This window comes from Pinus tabuliformis, chromosome 6 (genome assembly GCF_031772625.1).
Source record: "Pinus tabuliformis cultivar Carrire ecotype Pingquan chromosome 6, CPIR1, whole genome shotgun sequence".
NCBI lineage: Eukaryota > Viridiplantae > Streptophyta > Pinopsida > Pinales > Pinaceae > Pinus > Pinus tabuliformis.
The window spans coordinates 675,960,880-675,982,119 of record NC_142292.1 but is presented as its reverse complement, the minus strand read 5'-3'; the positions used below and the strand labels follow the sequence as shown (position 1 = coordinate 675,982,119).

The following is a 21,240-nucleotide window of genomic DNA, read 5'->3' as shown; positions in this document are numbered from 1 at the left end:
AAGATATTACTAATCCTTAAGATCTAGCAGAGTGGAGAAGATGTGTTGCAAAGGCGAAAAAGATTATCCTAGAAGGAGTTCGAGATCATATTGTCTCGAACCTCCATGGTAAGTAGACTCCATATGCAATGTGGAAGGCCTTGAAAGACTTGTTTCAAAATAGCAGTGACCATAGGAAGCTGGCACTGAAGGACAAGCTCAGAAAAATCAAGATGGAGAAGGGCGAAATAATACCAAAGTACTTGACCAATTTCACCCAATGTCAAGATGAGCTTGGAAGTATCGGTGTTACGATGGCTGAAGATGATCTGGTCATCCTAGCACTTCTAGGCCTTCCCAAGAGTTGGCATAGGTACCGGGAATAAGTAAATGAAAGGGAGAAGCTACCAGATTTGGAGCGTTTGTGGTCCAACTTGGAGCATGAAGAGCTTCAACGGAACACTAGAGATGGGACCTCATCCAAAGAAGTGGAAGAGTATTTTGCATTATTAAAGAAAGAAAATAAATCCAAGGGAAAGAAGTCCCAAGACGAGGAGGTAAAGAAGAAATAATTGTCCAACATCAAGTGCTTTCACTGTCATGAGTTCGCGCACTATGCCACGAAAGTTTCACACAAGAAAGAAATCATGAAGGAGCCTACAATAGCACTAGTAGGTGAAGCTCTAGCTTCACAATTCGAATTTGATTTTACTCTCATTGCATGCATGGAAATCATAGTACTGGGAAGCATGTGGTATCTCGACAACGATGCCTCTTTCCATATGAAGGGGAATAGAGACCCCTTCAGTTACTTGGAGGAGAAACACCTCAAGAAGAACATAGAGTTTGGAGATGATGGGAGGTATAGTGCGATCGATATTGATACAATTAATTTTCATAGGGAGTTAGGCTCCCCTCTCAAACTCACATATGTGATGCATATTCCAAGACTAAAGAAGAATATTGTTTCTATCATGGTATTGGAAGACCATGGCTACATTGTGATATTTAGCAAAGGAAAGGTTTTCCTTAGACACATTACCACTGGATAGGTGAAGCAGATCGATGTCCGAGTTAAGAACCTGTATGCACTTGAGGTATAAGATGCATGAAAAGCCTTGAGGAGCAAGGAAAAGGTCATAGACTTGGTGGTTGAGAGGGAGCATAAATTACCTCTCAACATGCAACCTTAGAAGTAGCCTCAGCAAGTTGTGGAGCAACCACAATTGGAGAAGCAGAGAGGAGGACAAGTGGAGACATCCGCTCAAGCAAAGACCTCTAGTTGGGGGAAATTTTGATCTAAGTGGGTCGAGGGAGCACATGTAGCCGTACCTCTAGGTGTGAGGTGGGACGATATGAAACCTTAGTCCAAGAGTTTCAGAAATTGGAGAGGATCCATTAAGGTGCGTTTGCCTCATGGATCATTACCTTGCTATGGGGCCCCACAATATTTAGTAGTAGGAGGATCAGTTTTAGTCAGATACTGAGGAGTATAGATTAGTGTTGACAACAAAGTAAGAAGCTCATTGGCAGAGTCAGCAGCAACATAGTTTTCCCACTAGCTAGTTACATATGCATTTATTTAGTTTATTTTATATATTTTTGGATGCTTTTCAGTTGCATATGTTGCAATAGCAACAAAAACAATGAAAAGTGTTGCATGCGGTACATTCCAAAGTTGTTGGGTTGGGATAGATGTAAATCATTTTCTTGTTGAGAGAGAGTGTTGAAAATTGCAAGAAGAAATATTGAAAGTAAAATGAAGAAAGATCCCGATTTAATTTGTCCTTGAATTAAATTAGGAATAAAATTCTAATTCCACATATCATGACAACTTGTATTAGTTAACTAAGTTAATTTGACTTATTAGCTCAGTTAATTCGATTTTAGGGTGTAACTTGAGTCATCTAGAGTGTTTCCTGTGTTTCCTACATTATAGGAACCCTGGTTGAGTTTATTTTGAGTTTTAATTAAATAATTCAGTCGTTGCAATGGTTGGAGGAACTAGTGGGAGGTCTAGTATTGTGGTGCTGCATGCACTATAGTGTGGTGTGTGGTGTTGCATGCACTGTAGTGTGGTGCTGGTTGTAGTGATTAACCAGTAAATTGATGATTCACTCATAAATAACTCATGCATGTCAGATCTGATGAATTGTACAGGTGGTGCAAGAAGTCAAAGGAAGGCCTATGAGGATTGTGCAATTCCAATTGAAGAATTTTTGTACTATCAATTGTATAATCATTCGAATTGTATAGGTGGTGAAAGTAGTCAGAGGAAGGCTTATGAGGATCGCGCAATTCCAATTGAAGAATTTCCCTAATTAATAGGGGGCTAATTCCCAAGGGGACAACACAAGGAAATAAGGACTTGGGTAAACGAAAAATTGGTTAAGTATTGGCCTAGGCTTGTCAAGGAAGCAACAAGATAGATAAAGATAATGCAGAGTTTGCTCGAGAAAAATATTGTAATCTTCTCATATTTTCTCTCTATATTGTTTTTGTTGATGTGTAGAGTAGATTCAAGTCTATTGTTTAAGCATATTATAATTAGCACTTTGAATCTACAAGGAATTTTTACATCTAGCATAGACATATAAATTAAATGGTTGGTAAAGGTATTAAAACACTTACCTCATCATACATCTCACATTGTCAAGATTAAAAAATATCATAAAAATTAACTAAATTATATCTGTATTTTAAATTATTATTATTATTATTATTATTAATAGTTATAAAAAAATCATTATATGAGTAACAATATTTTTAACCATATAAATTTACATTCACCTTAGCATAGAGATTCTTTATATATAAGTAGGCTTTGTTATAATACCATGGGCCAATACCATAACTATCAATAACACCTGCCCCAAAAAGCATAACTCATATATATATAATCCATATCATCTATTTATTAATTATTCATAATTAAATTAAAATTCTAAAAATTCTATTCTAAAATAAACATTTATATTTAAATAAAAATTAACAAATTTATAAATATTAAATTAAAATAATTCTAAACTAGTAATTCTTTAAACACCAATTAAACTTTTAAACTTAGTAACTCTTTGGATATCATTTAGAGTATAGTTAGAGTTAAGTTAAACCAGTAACTCGGATCCCCATTAAGCTTAAGATTAAAGTGAGAGTTATTTTAAGATCTTCAAAATTGCCTTGCCAAGCCACATGGAACAAATTACCAGAGGTCCACAGAAAGATTATTGCCAACTGACCAAAGTGGGAAGCAAAAATTTTATGATAAAGGCGTTCTTCGGTAATATCATCATGACTCTCAAAGTCATGTGCGGTCGCAATACCGAACCAAATACGACGAGTAGTTGGGTCCTGAGCCAAGCCTTGGCTGAACTTTGGAAATCTTGATGCCATATACTTTTCAAATCCTCCTAGCCTTTATCCTATTGCAATAATTCTTGCCAGGAAGAACGCCCATGTTGTGACGATTCCACCCAGAAGGTAATGAGCTACTCCTACAGCACGTCCCTGTACAAGGCTCAAGGCTCTGGGCTGGATAGCAGGAGCAACCTTCAATTTGTTATGGGCCCAAACAATAGATTCAATGAGTTCTTGCCAATACCCACGGCCGCTGAATAAGAACATTAAACTGAAGGCCCAAACAAAATGAGCACCTAAAAATAAAAGACCATATGCAGATAATGAAGAACCATAAGATTGGATCACTTGAGAGGCTTGTGCCCATAGAAAGTCACGGAGCCACCCGTTAATCGTAATGGAACTTTGTGCAAAGTTTCCTCCCGTAATATGAGTTACCACTCCCTGATCACTTATATTACCCCAAACATCGGACTGCATTTTCCAGCTGAAATGGAATATTACTACCGAAATTGCATTGTACATCCAGAATAAACCAAGGAAGACATGATCCCAGGTAGATACTTGACATGTTCCTCCTCTACCAGGTCCATCACAAGGAAAGCGAAAACCCAGATTCGCTTGAAATCAAATAAGGCGCTGGAAGGCTGATTGTGATTCATAAGCCATAGAGTCTGTCGAGGCACGTTAACGATACGAGTTATATACGAGCATGGGGTAATCAATAATTTGATTTGTCCACGAGCCGGGTGGTGGGTGGGAGCGAGTGGGAGGCTACTTACCCTCTCAGAGACTTGAAATAAAGCTAGGAGATCGATTCTTGGCATTAGTTGAGGTATGCGACCTGAGCGAGTTCATTCTCATATTTTGATCCATCCATTAGTAGCAGCACCAGTTTATCCAGTAGCTAGCCGCATCAGTTGCTTCAAAGATTAGGTTTCGTCTAGAGAGGTTTGGTTTCTATCATCTAGATAAAAGTAGCCGCTTAGTTCCCGACAAGATTAGGTGGTTTCTAGAGACAAGCTTATCCGATCCCGTTTTCGTTCGTTCAAGATTAGGTGGTTTATAGAACAAGCTTGCTTATCCGATCCGCTTTCATCTAGAGACACGCTGTGATCCGTTAGTAAGCTTCATCCGTATCTATAGTCCGTATCTATAGATTGATAGATAGAATCTGTAAGTAAGCCTCCTCCGTAGAGGTACCACACTAGTAAGTCTCATCTGTAGATGTCAACTAGTAAGCTTCATCTTTATCTATAGATTGTATAGATAGAATCTGTCTTTTGCCCGAAACCCAACCACTGTGGGTTAGGTGAGCAGCAGCCATGGATGAACGAATATCGGATCCAGGGTAGGTGGGGTTATGCAACAGATAGGCATCATCGGGATTCGTCATAATAGCGTAAGTAACAAATATGCCTACCCTTCATTCATTCATTCGACTAGGGACTATAAGCAACACTGCCCATCAGGCAAATAGAACCAGCTATGTGTGTCTATCGGCAATGATCGGCTCCTTCTGACTATGATTGACTGGCACTGACTAGAACTTAATGATATGACTGTTACAGCACTGACTAGAGCTTAATGCACTGACAAGAGCAGCTTCATGCTGCACCGAAAAGAACTTCTAGGAAGAACTGTTTCCAGCCTAGTTGAGTAACCCGGTAGCTAAACTGATTAGCAAAGCCGATTAGCCCATTCGATTAGCACAACAGCTATCCTAGTTGAATAGCGAGCAGCCACATTCGATTAGCCAAGCAGCCGAGTATCCAAGCCCAGCTATGACCGGCTTACAATGATTGGCTATCGGAAATGACTGTTAATTGGCTATGCCCTTCCGGCTATGAGACTGGCTCTAGCCTTTCCCTGAAGATCTAGTCCCTCTCTGAATGGCCCTCCCTGAATGGCTCTATGTGTATTGCGTATGATCCTCAAATGTGAATTAACGTATGTAACGCATCATCCATCAATTCGAGGTAGGAACATTTCCATGATTCTGTAGCGAAGGAAAGGATGGATAATAGGAATAAGCCGAAGAAGCCTCCTGGGTCGAAGGGACGGAGTCACTCACTATGCTCTTCGTAGCGCTCCCACTCACTCATCAGTCGCTTCTTCTTTCCTCGTTCCTTCTCTTTTCATTCCTAATAACTCTTCTTACTTATATTTCTTCCCTTCAAATTGCTAGAAGGTCCCCTAATTATTTGGTGGGGGGCCGATCGAGAGTTCGCTTACTCACGATGGCGGCCCCACCAAAATGGTCGAGCAACTCAAGTTCCTCTCCTTAACAGTCGAGCCCTGCCGGACCTATATTTTTGACCCTCAATTCAAAATGATAAAGGTAAGGACCTTACTGGGCAGGACCTTACAGGGTTTACCTTTCATATCTTCCCGAACCTAATTTGAACCCGGGTTGGGATAACCTACACAAATTCCCGCCTCTCAGTTAGGCAATAATCTATTTGAAGGATCAGATCCTCTATCAAGGAGTCAGTCCCCTTCCCCGCACCCTGAAGATCTGTTCTAGCATTATGGTCGCCTACCTACCTGGAAGTAGTGGTCGTGGTGGTACAGCGGTGGCCGGCCTATTCACCCAAAAGAATTTCCCAAAGTCAGTCAGTCGATTCGGGACTGGAGGAGTTAGGTGTTCCACTGGCTGCATTTGACTTTCCTCAACCACACCACCCTTCTTGACCTTCATGTATTTAGATAGGTTTTCGAATGGCGAAAAATGGGAAGCTTGCTCCGTTCGTCAGTACAGATTTGGATGGAATTGAAGAGCACCAGTTCATATTCATAATTGCACACACAGATCTGGAGTAAAAGGATTCGAACCTTTGCATGTCGGTACCAAAAACCGATGCCTTACCACTTGGCTATACTCCATACGCCTGCCCAAAGGGGAAAGGAAAAGCAGGGTGAGGTAGCGAACTCTCGACCACCGGGAGAGGGCTCGAAGAACGAGCGGATCGGGGAATTACTTGACCGTACCGGGCGCGGGTGCTGGGGAATTATTTGACCGTTATCCCGCCTCCAACTACGATATATAGTGACAGAATTTTGCTTACTGACCTGCGATAGCGAAGGTTATCCCCTAATATTGATTCCCCTCAAAGCCTGAGCAGAGCTCACTCAGGACCAGGACCTTCCCTGAGCATAGCGAAGAAGGTATTACCTTCGCATCCATCAGGTAAGGTCCCTTGCCTGCCCGAGCATAAGGTAAAGAAAAGCATAGCGAGGATGCGCAAGCAGGCTCGACTGATAAGGACCCTTTAGGGGGCTCGACTGTTAAGGAGAGGAGAGGAGAGGGAGAGGCAGGTTCTTTATATACGTTACACCAGAAATGCCAGTGAGGCTCGACCAAGCTAGATCAATGCTTTTCTTTATATACGTTACACTAGAAATAACAGTGAGGTTGCGAGCGTAATGACATATATAATGAATGACTGGAATCACTGGTCGAAATGAACCAATTAGTTCGAGATGCCGTATCGATAAGTGAGGCGTAGGGTCGATGGTGTAGGGCGGCGGGTAGAGTTGTAGGGTCGAGGGTAGAGAACATGAGGCCCTATAACCAGTGGTATATGAAATTTGTCGAGACTGGTGCCTAGGGTGCTGTTAAGACCCTCGATAAGGTGCATCCTTATCAGTGAAGTGCATCCTTACCAGCGCATCATGGGAGTGGATCCAGTCGGTTCAGAGAAAAGCGCGGGGAGTGGATCCAGTCGGTTGTACCTCACCCTATTCGATCGAGAGAGCGTGAATGCATATAGGTGCTCGACCAAGAGGGAGAGGATGCATAAGCAGGCTCGACTGATAAGGAGAGGACCGGAGGCGCTCGACCATAGGGAGAGGACCCTTTAGGGGGCTCGACTGATAAGGACCTTTAGGTGCTCGACCATAAGGATGCGTAAGCAGGCTCGACTGTTAAGGAGAGGACCTTTAGGTGCTCGACTGTTAAGGCCGCCATCGAGAGGAGAGGATGCGTAAGCAGGCTCGACTGTTAAGGCCGCCATCACCTTTAGGTGCTCAACTGTTAAGGACCGGAGGCGCTCGACCATAGGACCTTTAGGTACTCGACCATAAGGGCCGCCATCAAGAGGACCCTCACCATATGAATAGTGAGTGACTCCGTCCCTCACCCATATGATGAGTGAGAGTTAAAACCCTCTCCTGGACAGTCGAGTGTGCTTACGCACCCTCACCATATGAATAGTGAGTGACTCCGTCCCTTTAGGGTGCTCGACCATAAGCCCCCCACCCAATAAGTAAACCCAAGAGGGAGAGGGAGAGGAAGCGCAAGCCCCTCCGGGACCTTAATTCATCGACCAGCCTTTTGAATTGAGGGGAAGAAATCGATCTATCATTCATGGCATAATAACATATATAATATATGCATTCACGCTTTCTCGATCGAATAGGGTGAGGTAACGAACGCTCGACTAAAAGGCCACGAATATCTTCAATGCTATTCTCGGGCTCGGGTAAGCGGGTAAGATTCTCGGGTAAGTGGCTGCACTGACAATGAACTACGCTACGCTACGCTCGGGCAAGTACCTATAGGCTATGGTCGAGCTTCCCGATTGAGGTGCAAGCAATCAAGAAAAGTATTGGTCGAGCCGGGGATTTCGGGTCAACTTATTACCATGACTTAACGAATCCGGGATAGGTAGGGCAGGGTTGCGGATGTGACCTTATCTCCTCTGATAGGACAAGGATCTATTCTGATAGGACAAGGGTTCATTTCATTGGATGAGGCACTCTTAATCATGGGTTAGTAGCGGGGCGAGGGCTAATCGGCCTGCAAAGTACTATGGGCGAGCCTCGCTAGACTGAGCGGCTAATCTATCAATGAAAAGCTATGGTTGGTTGTCCCGTAGGTTGGTTGAAAGGATGTGAGCGGGCAAGGGCAGGAGTGAAAGTTGCATTAGAAATTGAAGTTGCCCGAGTGAAAGCAGCTAGAGCACAGGCATAGCCAGCAGGGGTGGGCAAGATACAGAGATCAAGCTACACTCAAAAAAAGATACACAGAGCAACTAGCACTGTTCTTCAATTTTATTTTGAGAATGAACCTTCTCATTCTGATAATCTTAATTCTGAGGATGAATCTTATAAGGATCATATCACTTTCTATCAAATAGAGACAGGTTTAACTGATGCTATTCAAACAGGCATAGGTCAATTAAATGGTCTTACTATCGCACTCAGAGTTATGGATTTTCAGTTCATGGGAGGTAGTATGGGCTCTGTAGTAGGTGAGAAAATAACCCGTCTGATCGAGCGCGCTACCGCGGAATCTCTTCCATTAATTATGGTGTGTGCTTCCGGAGGAGCACGTATGCAAGAAGGAAGTTTTAGTTTAATGCAAATGGCTAAAATAGCTTCTGCATTATATATTCATCAGAAGGAGAAAAAGTTGTTATATATATCGATTCTGACGTCACCGACAACTGGTGGAGTGACTGCTAGTTTTGGCATGTTGGGAGATATTATTATTGCCGAACCTAAAGCGTACATTGCATTTGCAGGTAAAAGAGTAATCGAACAGACATTAGGTCAGAAAGTGATTGAAGATTTTCAGGTGACTGAGCATTTATTTGGTCATGGTTTATTTGATCTGATCGTTCCACGTAATCTCTTAAAAGGTGTTCTGAGTGAACTATTTTGGTTTTACGTTTTACGGTCTTCCTTGTAAATAAATAAAAAGAAAAAAATGAACGTTGAGGAAACCTTCTCCCGAAGTTACGGGGCTATTTTGCCGAGTTCCTTAGAGAGAGTTGTCTCGCGCCCCTAGGTATTCTCTACCTACCTACCTGTGTCGGTTTCGGGTACAGGTACCCTTTTGTTGAAGGTCGTTCGAGCTTTTCCTGGGAGTATGGCATGGGTTACTTCAGCGCTGTAGCGCTTAGTGCTAAAAGTTTGCTTTGTCCCTCCCCGTTTCAACAATATGGAAGGTATAGATAATTCCCGAGAAGTAACCGTGATTGAAGGTTTTTCCGACTTCACTTACTCTGAGAACATATCTTGAGGACGTCCTAGAGCGCTCATAGTATCATTATGAATATACAGACCAAAACTATGGAAACCTAAGAATATACATACCCAGTTGAGGTGTGATACAATTGCATCACGATGTCTAAGAACGCGATCTAATAAATTGTTGTATTGAGTAGTCAGGTCATAGTCTCTTACCATAAAAATCGCTGCATGTGCAGCAGCGCCAACTATGATAAACCCACCAATCCACATATGATGTGTGAACAGAGAGAGTTGGGTACCATAATCAGTAGCTAGGTATGGGTAGGGAGGCATCGAATACATGTGGTGAGCTACAACAATAGTTAAAGATCCTAACATAGCTAGGTTAACAGCTAGCTGAGCATGCCACGAGGTAGTTAAGATCTCGTAAAGACCTTTATGGCCCTCCCCCGTAAATGGACCTTTATGAGCTTCTAAAAGGTCCTTGAGATTATGGCCAATGCGCCAATTGGTCTTATACATATGACCGACTATAAGGAAAAGAACTGCAATAGCCAAATGATGATGCGCAGTATCGGTCAACCACAGACCCCCCGTTACTGGATTTAATCCTCCACGAAAAGTCAAAAAGTCTGAATATTCCGACCAATTCAGGGTTAAAAATGGGGTCACTCCCTTAGCAAAACTGGGATAAAGTTGAGCCAAAAGATCGCGATTGAAAATAAATTCATGAGGAAGTGGTATCTCTTTAGGATCCACTCCAGCGTCTAGAAGTTGGTTAATGGGTAGAGAGACATGTATTTGGTGTCCTGCCCAAGATAGAGATCCAAGTCCTAGTAACCCTGCTAAATGATGGTTCAACATGGATTCTACTTCCTGGAACCAAGCCAATTTTGGGGCAGCTTTTGATAATGGAACCAACCAGCAAAAAGCATTAACGCTGCAAAGATCAATGCACCAATTGCAGTGCAGTAAAGTTGTAATTCACTGGTTATTCCAGATGCTCGCCAAATCTGGAAGAACCCAGAGGTTATTTGTATCCCTCGAAAACCTCCACCTACATCCCCATTCAATATTTCTTGGCCTACTATTGGCCAAACTATTTGGGCACTGGGTTTGATGTGAGTGGGATCAGCCAGCCATGCTTCATAATTGGAGAAACGAGCGCCGTGATAGTACATCCCACTTAGCCAAATAAAGATGATGGCTAGTTGACCAAAATGAGTGCTAAATATTTTGCGAGAAATATCTTCCAAATTATTAGTATGGCTATCAAAATCGTGAGCATCAGCATGTAAGTTCCAGATCCAAGTGGTAGTATCAGGACCTTTAGCTAGCGTCCTTGAGAAATGACCAGGTTTGGCCCATTTTTCAAAAGATGTTTTTACAGTATCTCTATCCACTACGACCTTTACTTTCTTTACTTCTGGTTCCGGTGAACGAATGGTCATTGAATTCTCCTCTTTTCGGACGGGACTTAAATAATAAGAAACCTGCCAATAGCAATTAGTGAACTTACGAGAGATATATCTCAACTCGTTTCTCCCTTTATTTTCTAGTTTATGACTGGAGCGACTATGATACGGGAGTCAATCTGAGGCAGGTGTTCAATTCTATTATGACATATCTTTTGAGGTGCTCAATGGACCGCGGGCTTTTTTGCATGAAAAAGCCTTTTTTTTGTAATTTTAAAAAAGCAACGGTGATTATTACACTACACCGTTTCTAGATGGATAAATAAATATATCTTATATATGGATATATATATTTATTTATTTATCCATCTATTGATACTCCTCCGTATGTCCCATATAAAAGGCCATCCATTATAAATCGTTATTCATGGATCATTAATGAAAAAAATATCCAGCCAGATGGATTTTACCCCTATTAAGAAGATCCGTCAACAATCCAGAATCAGAAAAGGTATTCTTTTTATATTGTAAATATATTCCTATAAGATGTCGACGAAATAGAATCTAATTTTTGGGAATATTCTGGAAAAATCCCATTGATTTCGAGTCAGATATTCAATAATGGAAACGATTTCCCAATAATAGAAACTCTCATTCTCCAAAGCGTCCTGTAATCTTTAACCAATTTTGTGCTTCGATGTAATTGCCCGGAGCAAGTGCTATAGCTTGTTCCCAATACTCAGCAGCTTGATCGAACCAAGCCTCCGCAGTTTCAGGATCTCCCTGTCGAATGGCCTGTTCTCCTCGGTCGGGATAGGTAAACTTGGAAAAGTTTTCTTCCCTCAGAACCGTACTTGAGAGTTTCCTACCTCATACGGCTCAATCCACTATTCTTTAGTCCTCTACCAAAATTTCCAAAGAATTGGAGATGATTCATTGGGAGTTCATATTAACCAAAGGACCAAAAAAAGTCAATGACATGAGTTTCTGATTTAACTTCCAATCAATTCAATGATCAGGTTCTATCTTTTCTCCTACCCTCAAAAAGATGAAGTATATCTCTTTCTATACTTCAGATTGATTGTCCAAATCAAAGTCTTTTTGCAAGGTAACTATCTCAGTTCCGTATAGAATTTTTGGAGAGTACTCTCTGGCTGGAGTACTTCACATCTTTAGGATCTGATGCTACACCGCTGCTCAATAGCTTAGTAGATCAACTCTATTACATAAGTTGATTCCTGATTCTTGTCAATGAGCAGATTTGATCGTATCAGCCCGAACCTTCTTTCAATAATTGATCTTTATGGTGCTTCCATCATCAATTGAATTTATTATCCATGGAATATTTAGGCTCTATCTATTCATATTCGGGCTCCTATGAGAGTTTTTTTCGCTACAGCTGATAAAATACCGTTACTTGGGACGGTGCATATGTAGAAAGCCTTTTCTTTTGTCCTTACTCAGTTATTAACTAAGTTATTCTATGGTACAGATAGTCGCACGTAATGACAGATCAAGGCCGTATTATTAAGAGCTTGTGGTAAGGATGGGTTCCGTTCTAATGCTTGGAAATAATATTCCAAAGCCTTCGTATGTTCCCCATTACTTGTATGCACAAGACCTATATTATATAGTATATAACTTCGATCATAAGGATCAGTTTCCAGTCGCATAGCTTCATAATAATTTTGTAAAGCTTCCGCATATTCCCCTTCCGATTGAGCTGACATTCGTTATGGTCGTTCATTCCATTGAAATGATCTCCGCTTCAAAACCATACATGAGATTCCCACCTCATACGGCTCCTCCTTTCTTTACAGTAGGTAATATGGGGAGTAATCCGTGGAATTGAAAAAAAAAAAAAAAGATTCTGACCCAATATTATGAATTAACAGGGGCTAGTGTATTTCCAATGAATCTCTAGCCATCCTTCTTGCAAAGATTCTTTTCCAAATACCAAGGATCTTACTACTAGGAATGGAACCTCTAACAATTTCTTTGTTCTTAACGCCCTGTATTCTCCGGGGATTAATCACTTCAACAATCTCCGATGGTTCCATTATAAGGGTATCCGAAGTACAAACGAGATGGATGTTTGTTGTCCCAACCATTCTCACTACCCTTCAGAAAAGGGTAATGCATATGGGCTATAACGAAGCTTTTGTGTTGTCGATTTCCATACGTAGTGCTTTCTCCCCTCATGCGCGCCTATCAAATAGGTTCAACTATACAAGCAAGGCCTATTGCATAGGTGTAACCTTTCGCTCGGTACTAAAATCCTCAGGAGATGAAAGCATCTAAAGGTGCATTGACCGGGGATACACGACAGAAGGAATTGTTCTATCTCCAGAACTCACCTTCACTGAGCGTAAGTTTTATTTTACCCAATTTTTATTCCCGAATACCTTACCTTTTCTTTCCCCAAAAAAGAAGAACGGAAAAAATATCAAATCACACCATCTCTGTAATAGGTAAATGCTTCTTTCTCCCCCGGAGCCATCGGGATTATTCGCAATAATATATCTGCTACAATTGTGAAGGTCTTATCAATAAAATTGTCATTTCTCTGAGATCTAGGCATAGTCAATTACAGATTTGATAATTTCCTTCATTCCCTTACGCAAATGATTCCATGAACGAAATTTTTTTCTGGTGCACAATACCATAAAATGGATTTCCTTACAATCGTAAATATGTTCTCATTCTATCTATTCCAATCTATTCCAATCTATTCTTTAAAATTAGAATAGATAGGGAATAAATTGAATAATTGTTCATTAGTAACATGAATAATAATGGAAAAAGGCTCGTATTGAAAGAATAATAGATTGGGTAAACTCGGGAAGTCCAGTTCGATTATGATCCGAACAAAGAAAGAGTTAAACGATCGAGCATTGCATAATGAGGATGAAATGCCTACCCAGCAATTGTGTGCTTTATCCATATAGATAAAAGAATATCGGGAAAATATAGTCATCATGACACAGGATCATTGCCAAAGAATTAGTTCTTATACAATTGATAAGATGATCACTACCGATCTATATATTATCATAATATGGAATGGATCAGTTAATCTGTCTTAAATTCTTGATTAGGCGATCCGAATACGTCGGATTAACCGGGATGATTGAGGATTTCCTAAAATAAGAGGAAGTTGTAAAAAATGTCCTTTCGTCTTTCTGGGGGGGGGGGGATTGAATCATTACCTTATTTATTATCTATTTATTTCCGAAAGATTGAACTGTTCGTACCCGAACAAAAAGAATTCGTTTCGTAAGGAAGTTGCTATTGACTCATTTTATTAATTAGAACCAAGAGATCTCATAGGAAAGATGGCCGAGCGGTTCAAGGCGTAGCATTGGAACTGCTATGTAGGCTTCTGCTTACCGAGGGTTCGAATCCCTCTCTTTCCGTATCTTCGCCCTACTATCTATTTTCTTCTCATCCATTGTTTTTCCAATCTATTGAATCCCAATAGGACTATTTCCTAATTCCAGGATCAATCTACCTCTATTTGTAATAGAGAAAATAGAACGAACATCGGTTCGTGGTATGGGAAAAGTAAAGACTATTTTAAGAAGCAATAAAAAAAAAGTATCGCGGATAACAAGTAACGTACGTAAGGATTATAAAATGTCTCCTTCGGGGAAGGGAAAAAGAAGGGAGAAGAACATAATTTCCAGATGCCCAGCAACCAACCCACCCCTCTCTTTCATTTCATTCTCGATTCAAGCTTGACGGGAATAATACTCTACGACCAGCAATTCATTAATCTTCAAATTGATCCATTTACTATCTATTATTTGATTGATGAATCCTTTATATTGTAAGGAATGAAAAGTCAAATGATTTGGCAATTTATCCCTCTGGAACAGATCTATATTCTTCTTAATGATAGCTCTCAATCTTTGTTGATCTCTTATAGTAATCACATCTTGAGGTTTGCAAGGGTAACTTGGTATATCTACCATATGGTCATTGACCCGGATATGTCCATGATTCACTAATTGTCTAGCTCCGGGAATGGTGGGAGCCATACCCAATCGAAAAAGAATATTATCCAAACGCATTTCAAGTAATTGCAATAGGACCTGACCCGTTGAGCCTTTGGCTCTTCTAGCAATACGAACATATTTCAGCAATTGTCGCTCTGTTAGTCCGTAATGAAAACGCAATTTCTGTTTTTCTTCTAGCCGGATACGATATTGAGATATTTTCCTCGAAGAAGACCGGTTCATAGAATCCTTTCTGTTTTTGGGTCTTTTACTAGTGAGACCTGGTAAAGTTTTCAGACGACGTATTATTTTTAAACGAGGTCCCCGATAACGGGACATAGAAACTCCTTATTCAATTAACAAATAGTGCTAGAAAGAAGAAAGAATAGTATAACCCGTATGAGTACTACTGGAATTCTTTTATATGGAAAACGAAGATCTTTCTCCAATTTGTTATTGATCCTAATAGCTCCAATCATTTCATTCATCCCGTTCCTAGTTGGGAGTAAATGATCATGGCATGACGGACCCGACGAACGATCGTAAGAGTATTCTCCATTCCATCTTGATCCTAACAAAACTTTGTGGATTATGGAAATGAGAGGAACGGAACGGAAAAGAGCCAGCTATCGGGATCGAACCGATGACCATCGCATTACAAGTGCGATGCTCTAACCTCTGAGCTAAGCAGGCTCGATGGAATATCACTCCCCATTTCATTGGGGTGAGATCCATAGATTCCTTTGGAATCCTAACGATTATAGCGCGAATCAGATTCAATGACGCAATCCAGATTACGATTACAACGGAACATTGTTTGAATGTAGATTCTTTCAAGGGAAAGAAAGGAGAAGTAAGGGTCAATTGATATCGATCGTTTTACTCACTCTTCCAAATCGACTAGGGGAGGATAATAACATTGCATTTCAAATGGATAAATAATATAATGATTCCCAGTCATATTCGATTGGGGTAGAGATAGAGAAGGGGAGAGAAGGGGAGTAGGGGAGTAGGGGAGGATATTTCTCCCACCCAATATTGAGCAAATATCCAATGAATAATGCTGATGGATATTACATAATAGGATTAGATCAAGGTATGATCTTGTTCTTCGAGAAGGGGATATGGCGGAATTGGTAGACGCTACGGACTTGATCGAATTGAGCCTTGGTATGGAAACCTACCAAGTGATAGCTTCCAAATCCAGGGAACCCTGGGATATTTTGAATGGGTAATCCTGAGCCAAATCCGGTTCATGAAGACAATGTTTCTTCTCCTAAGATAGGAAGGGGATAGGTGCAGAGACTCAATGGAAGCTATTCTAACGAATGAATCTCATTTGGTCCAATACTGTAGTTACTGTAGTTATAGAACGATCTATTTACACCTCAAAAATGGAGAGAGATGTTATATAACATCAGACAAAACTGGCGATCAGAACTCGTTCCAAGAATTTTATTCATAAGATAGATGCCAGATTCGAGTTGAAGTACTGATTTGACATTAAGTAATCCAATTATGAACTTATCTACTCTAGATGAATAATTTAATTATTTTTTGGAATAAATGGTTGGACGAGGATAAAGATAGAGTCCAATTCTACATGTCAATGTAAACAACAATGCAAATTGCAGTAGGAGGAAAATCCGTTGGCTTTATAGACCGTGAGGGTTCAAGTCCCTCTATCCCCACCCAGGTTCATTCCCGAACGGACTGATCTATCTTCTCCAATTCCATTGGTTCGAATCCATTCTAATTTCTTGATTCTTTTACCTCGCTATTTTTTTTTCATGAAGAGAAGAAATTAGAACATGAATCTTTTCATCCATCTTATGACCAGTTGAGTTGATCTGTTAATAAGCTGATCATATGATCAATTGATTTTGTGATATATGATCTACATAGATTAGATCATTTTGAAATTATTCAATTGCAGTCCATTTTTATCATATTAGTGACTTCCAGATCGAAAATAATAAAGATCATTCTAAAAACTAGTAAAAATACCTTTTTACTTCTTTTTAGTTGACACAAGTTAAAACCCTGTACCAGGATGATCCACAGGGAAGAGCCGGGATAGCTCAGTTGGTAGAGCAGAGGACTGAAAATCCTCGTGCCACCAGTTCAAATCTGGTTCCTGGCAAGATGTAAATATCCATGTCTCCATATCCATCTATCTAAATCTATTCTATCTAGATGTATATCTACATACGGAGACACCCCGATCAAAATAGATAGATGGATCAATCTGTTCTCTCCCTCTTCTTTGCTCATATTGTCCCTCTCTGTCCGTTCCAATTGAATCACGATACTCTGTACATATAAAAAAGTAGGATCGAGAACTCAGAAGTCAAGATTTGACGGTGGGACTGATAATTCGGCACTAGTCGGAATCTATTCATCCTATTCCATCCGAATCGAAATGGGATAGATTATCCCAATGATAGATCTATAATTGCAGAGTTGAAGTAGATCCAAACGTTGCAGAGGGTATCTCGAAAGTAGATTCGAATTGAGGTTCATAAGATTGATGTAATAACTTTTGACCATAGTTTCTAGTATGAATACTGGATCCAATATGATGATCCCTATGATTTATAGTGAAATATTTTATTCTTTCCTTGTTGGAGTTCGGGCCTCATATATCCATCGAACTATCTTTTCTTTCACGAAGTTTCGTTATAGCATCTATAATAGCCTCTGGTTCAGGTGGGCAATCTGGCGAATAGACATCCACAGGAATTAACTTATCTACTTTGCGAACGGTACTATAATAATCTGTACCAAACATTTCTCTGTGATAGTACATGCTCCAGGGCAACTACATATTTTGGTTCCGCATTTGAAATATCACTACAAAAGGAGCCTTTTTCATGGTCACAGTCCCCGCTGTTATAATGAGGTAAGATCGTTACGGTCCGGTACCAGGCCAAGAAAAGCAGAAAAAATCAGTCATACAGAACTATTTTTAACGAAATGAACAATACGATTGACTGGATTGTTCTTTATCCAACTGAATAATCGCAATATTCATTATATTGCCGATACAATCTGTACATACTATGATATACACCTTTACTCCACCATTCATTTTGTTACACATGAACTCTTCCATCTTGGAGAGATGGCTGAGCGGACCAAAGCGGCGGATTGCTAATCCGTAGTACGGATCATCCGTACCGAGGGTTCGAATCCCTCTCTCTCCGTTCGTCCACTATTGATCCTGAAAACGAATAACCCCGAATCTTTCTACGGAACGGAAAAGACCCATTAACCTAGAGACTTTTTTCACTATTCTTTACGTCCGGGATTACGTCCTGGATCGTTCGATAGAAATCCAAAGATAAAAAGAGAAATGAAAAATACCACTACTGCGTAAACGAACAGCTTAAGAGTAAGCATTACGTAATCTCCGGAATCCTGATTATAAGTACAACAGAATAGATCATCAATCTTTGTACCATATATGGATACTTGAATACCAAACAATAGTATTATTGTTACAAATCACGAAATTATTTCTCCGAATCACGTGTGAAAATCAATTTGAAAGAAGGATATAATTTTTCTCTTTGTTTTCAAAATGGTCTTTTTTCCCTCTTATTTTTTTGGATCAACTAGAGATTTATTGAATATTTATGAAAATAAGTCATTGGTGATCGTATCAATACGTGACCCAATAGCCCGATCCGAAGTGAGCGGTGGGATCGGAAGGAATTGATGAAGGTGAGTGGAAAAGTTTTTATCCGGGAGCAGATAAGGTATCTGAATCTGGTATCGTCGGGTGGAGCAAGGATAGAACTTCTGTCACAAAAAAATGGAAAGAGTTATACAAAAATTGGATCAATGACAGCGACCCAAAAACTTGAAAAAGAAAAAAGGGGATACTTTTTATCGAAAACTTACAGCAGCTTGCCAAACAAAGGCTAAGAGAAAAGAGAGAACAGGAATAATTGGCATTACATCGACAATTGGATCAGAAATTGCATAAGCCTCAGGTAATTTTCCAAAAAAGGGATTATTTGAATGAATAAAGGCATCATCTAGAAAAATATTGAACATAACTGGCATTTTTATTCTCCAATAAAAATTAGGGGGGGGGGGGTAAAGCCAGAAAAGTCTTTGATTGATCGAATCGATCGAAGCTCTTCGGCAAGTTTGACCGGACTTGGGGTTGGAAGGGATGATTCTTTCATACATACAACATTTTACCCAATCTAATAGAAAATGATCAATGAATGGATATTCTTGTCACTTTTTCTGTTTCTCCTATTATGTCCAATTCCATCAATAACCTATTTTGTTGAAATATCCACAAAAATTTTTCCCCAATTGAGATCTGATCTAATGAATCTTGGATACTAATGGGTTGACAAAAAATTTGATATAAGTATTCATTAGCATATGAATAGGGAAATAGGATGGGAATGGGGCGTGGCCAAGCGGTAAGGCAGCAGGTTTTGATCCTGTTATTCGGAGGTTCAAATCCTTCCGTCCCAGACTTATTTCATTGGTTCCTGTTTTCCCTTCCTTCGCTCTTCCCTTTTTTCTTTCGTAAAAGATCCAACTTTGTTTTCCTTTTTATCATAATTTAACCATACTTAAAGTTCAGAAGGGAATGTGATTACAATAGGGAAGAGATAAAGGGATATATCTGTGGTGCAAGATGGGAATACGGATCAATTTGAGATAAGGTTCAATTTATGAAATTAGCCCATTGGATGTATGCTGGTCCTTCTCATATTGGAACTCTACGAGTAGCTAGTTCATTCAAAAATGTCCATGCCATTATGCATGCTCCTCTAGGAGATGATTATTTTAATGTAATGCGTTCTATGTTAGAACGGGAAAGAAATTTTACTCCTGCAACTGCTAGTATAGTAGATCGTCACGTACTAGCACGTGGATCTCGAAAAAGAGTTGTGGATCATATTATTCGAAAAGATAAGGAGGAAGGTCCCGATCTGATAATATTAACACCTACATGTACCTCTAGTATCTTGCAAGAGGATTTAAAAAACTTTGTGGATAGAGCATCCATAATCTCCGATTGCAACGTCATTTTTGCGGATGTGGATCATTATCAAGTGAATGAAATTCAGGCAGCGGATAGAACTTTGGAACAGGTAGTTCGATATTATTTGGAGAAATCCCATACATTGGATCAATTCGTAACAGATGCACCTTCTGTAAATATAATTGGGATTCTTACTCTGGGTTTTCATAATCGACATGATTGTCGTGAGTTGAGACGTTTATTAAAAGATCTGGACATCAGAATTAATCAAATAATTCCTGAAGGAGGATCTGTAGAGGATCCGAAAAATTTACCGAAAGCTCGGTTCAATTTAATTCCTTATCGTGAAGTGGGCTTAATGACAGCGATGTATTTGAATAAGGAATTTGGAATGCCTTATGTATCTACAACTCCTATGGGAGCTGTAGATATGGCCGAGTGCATCTGACAGATAAAGAAATCTCTTGAGACCTTGGCGGCTCCTATTTTATCGAGCAAAAGGGTTGATTACGAATCCTATATCGATGGACAAACTCGATTCGTTTCCCAAGCTGCTTGGTTCTCAAGATCTATCGATTGTCAGAATTTTACGGGGAAAGAAACAATCGTTTTTGGTGATGCAACTCATGCTGCTTCAATCACTAAGATACTTGCTAGAGAGATGGGAATTCGTGTGAGTTGTACAGGTACTTATTGTAAACATGATGCAGAATGGTTCAAAGAGCAAATTAAAGATTTTTGTGATGAGATAATCATCACAGATGATCATGCTGAAGTAGGAGATATTATCTCTCGCGTGGAACCCTCTGCAATATTTGGTACTCAAATGGAACGTCATATTGGTAAACGTCTTGAAATTCCCTGTGGAGTTATTTCCGCCCCAGCTCATATCCAAAATTTTTCCTTGGGATATCGACCCTTCCTGGGTTACGAAGGTACTAATCAAATAGCTGATCTAGTTTATAACTCATTCGCTCTGGGTATGGAGGATCATCTTCTAGATATTTTTTGTGGTCATGATACGAAGGAAATAATGACTAAATCCTTATCCACGGATATTAGTCCAATTTGGGATCCTGAAAGTCGGCAAGAATTGGGTAAAATCCCCCGTTTTGTAAGGGACGAAGTAAAAAGAAATACAGAAAAATTTGCACGACGAAAGGGCATTTTGAACGTTACTGTCGAGGTAATGCACGCAGCTAAAGAAGCATTAAGTTAAGTACCTAATAAATATAAATTAATTGATTACATTGAGTGTATTCTATACAAAAAGAGTGGATCCGATTCGATACCTATTCCTATCATATCATTTGAGTTAATGACTATTCATAATCACGTCTCGAATCATGATTCGAGATCACTGATCTCGATCATGATTCGAGATCAGGGAGGAATCTTCAAAACATCGTCTGAAACGATGCGGTAGTTTACATAATGGGTTTCGTGGATATGGATTATGACATCATTTCATATTCGGATCAAATGCCCTTGGCTC

The 21,240-nt window shown here is 40.0% G+C and overlaps 4 non-coding genes across 4 annotated transcripts; 3 read left to right on the top strand and 1 right to left on the bottom strand.

Moving 5' to 3' along the window:
- Positions 1-14,059: 14,059 nt before the first annotated feature.
- On the top strand, positions 14,060-14,146 carry TRNAS-GGA (transfer RNA serine (anticodon GGA)). The gene has a single exon. It is a non-coding gene; the product is annotated as a tRNA-Ser (tRNA).
- Positions 14,147-15,348: 1,202 nt separating this feature from the next.
- Positions 15,349-15,421, bottom strand: TRNAT-UGU (transfer RNA threonine (anticodon UGU)). The gene has a single exon. It is a non-coding gene; the product is annotated as a tRNA-Thr (tRNA).
- A 1,377-nt stretch (positions 15,422-16,798) lies between these two features.
- TRNAF-GAA (transfer RNA phenylalanine (anticodon GAA)) lies at positions 16,799-16,871 on the top strand. Its single transcript has one exon. It is a non-coding gene; the product is annotated as a tRNA-Phe (tRNA).
- Positions 16,872-17,846: 975 nt separating this feature from the next.
- Positions 17,847-17,934, top strand: TRNAS-GCU (transfer RNA serine (anticodon GCU)). The gene has a single exon. It is a non-coding gene; the product is annotated as a tRNA-Ser (tRNA).
- The last annotated feature ends 3,306 nt before the right edge of the window (positions 17,935-21,240 follow it).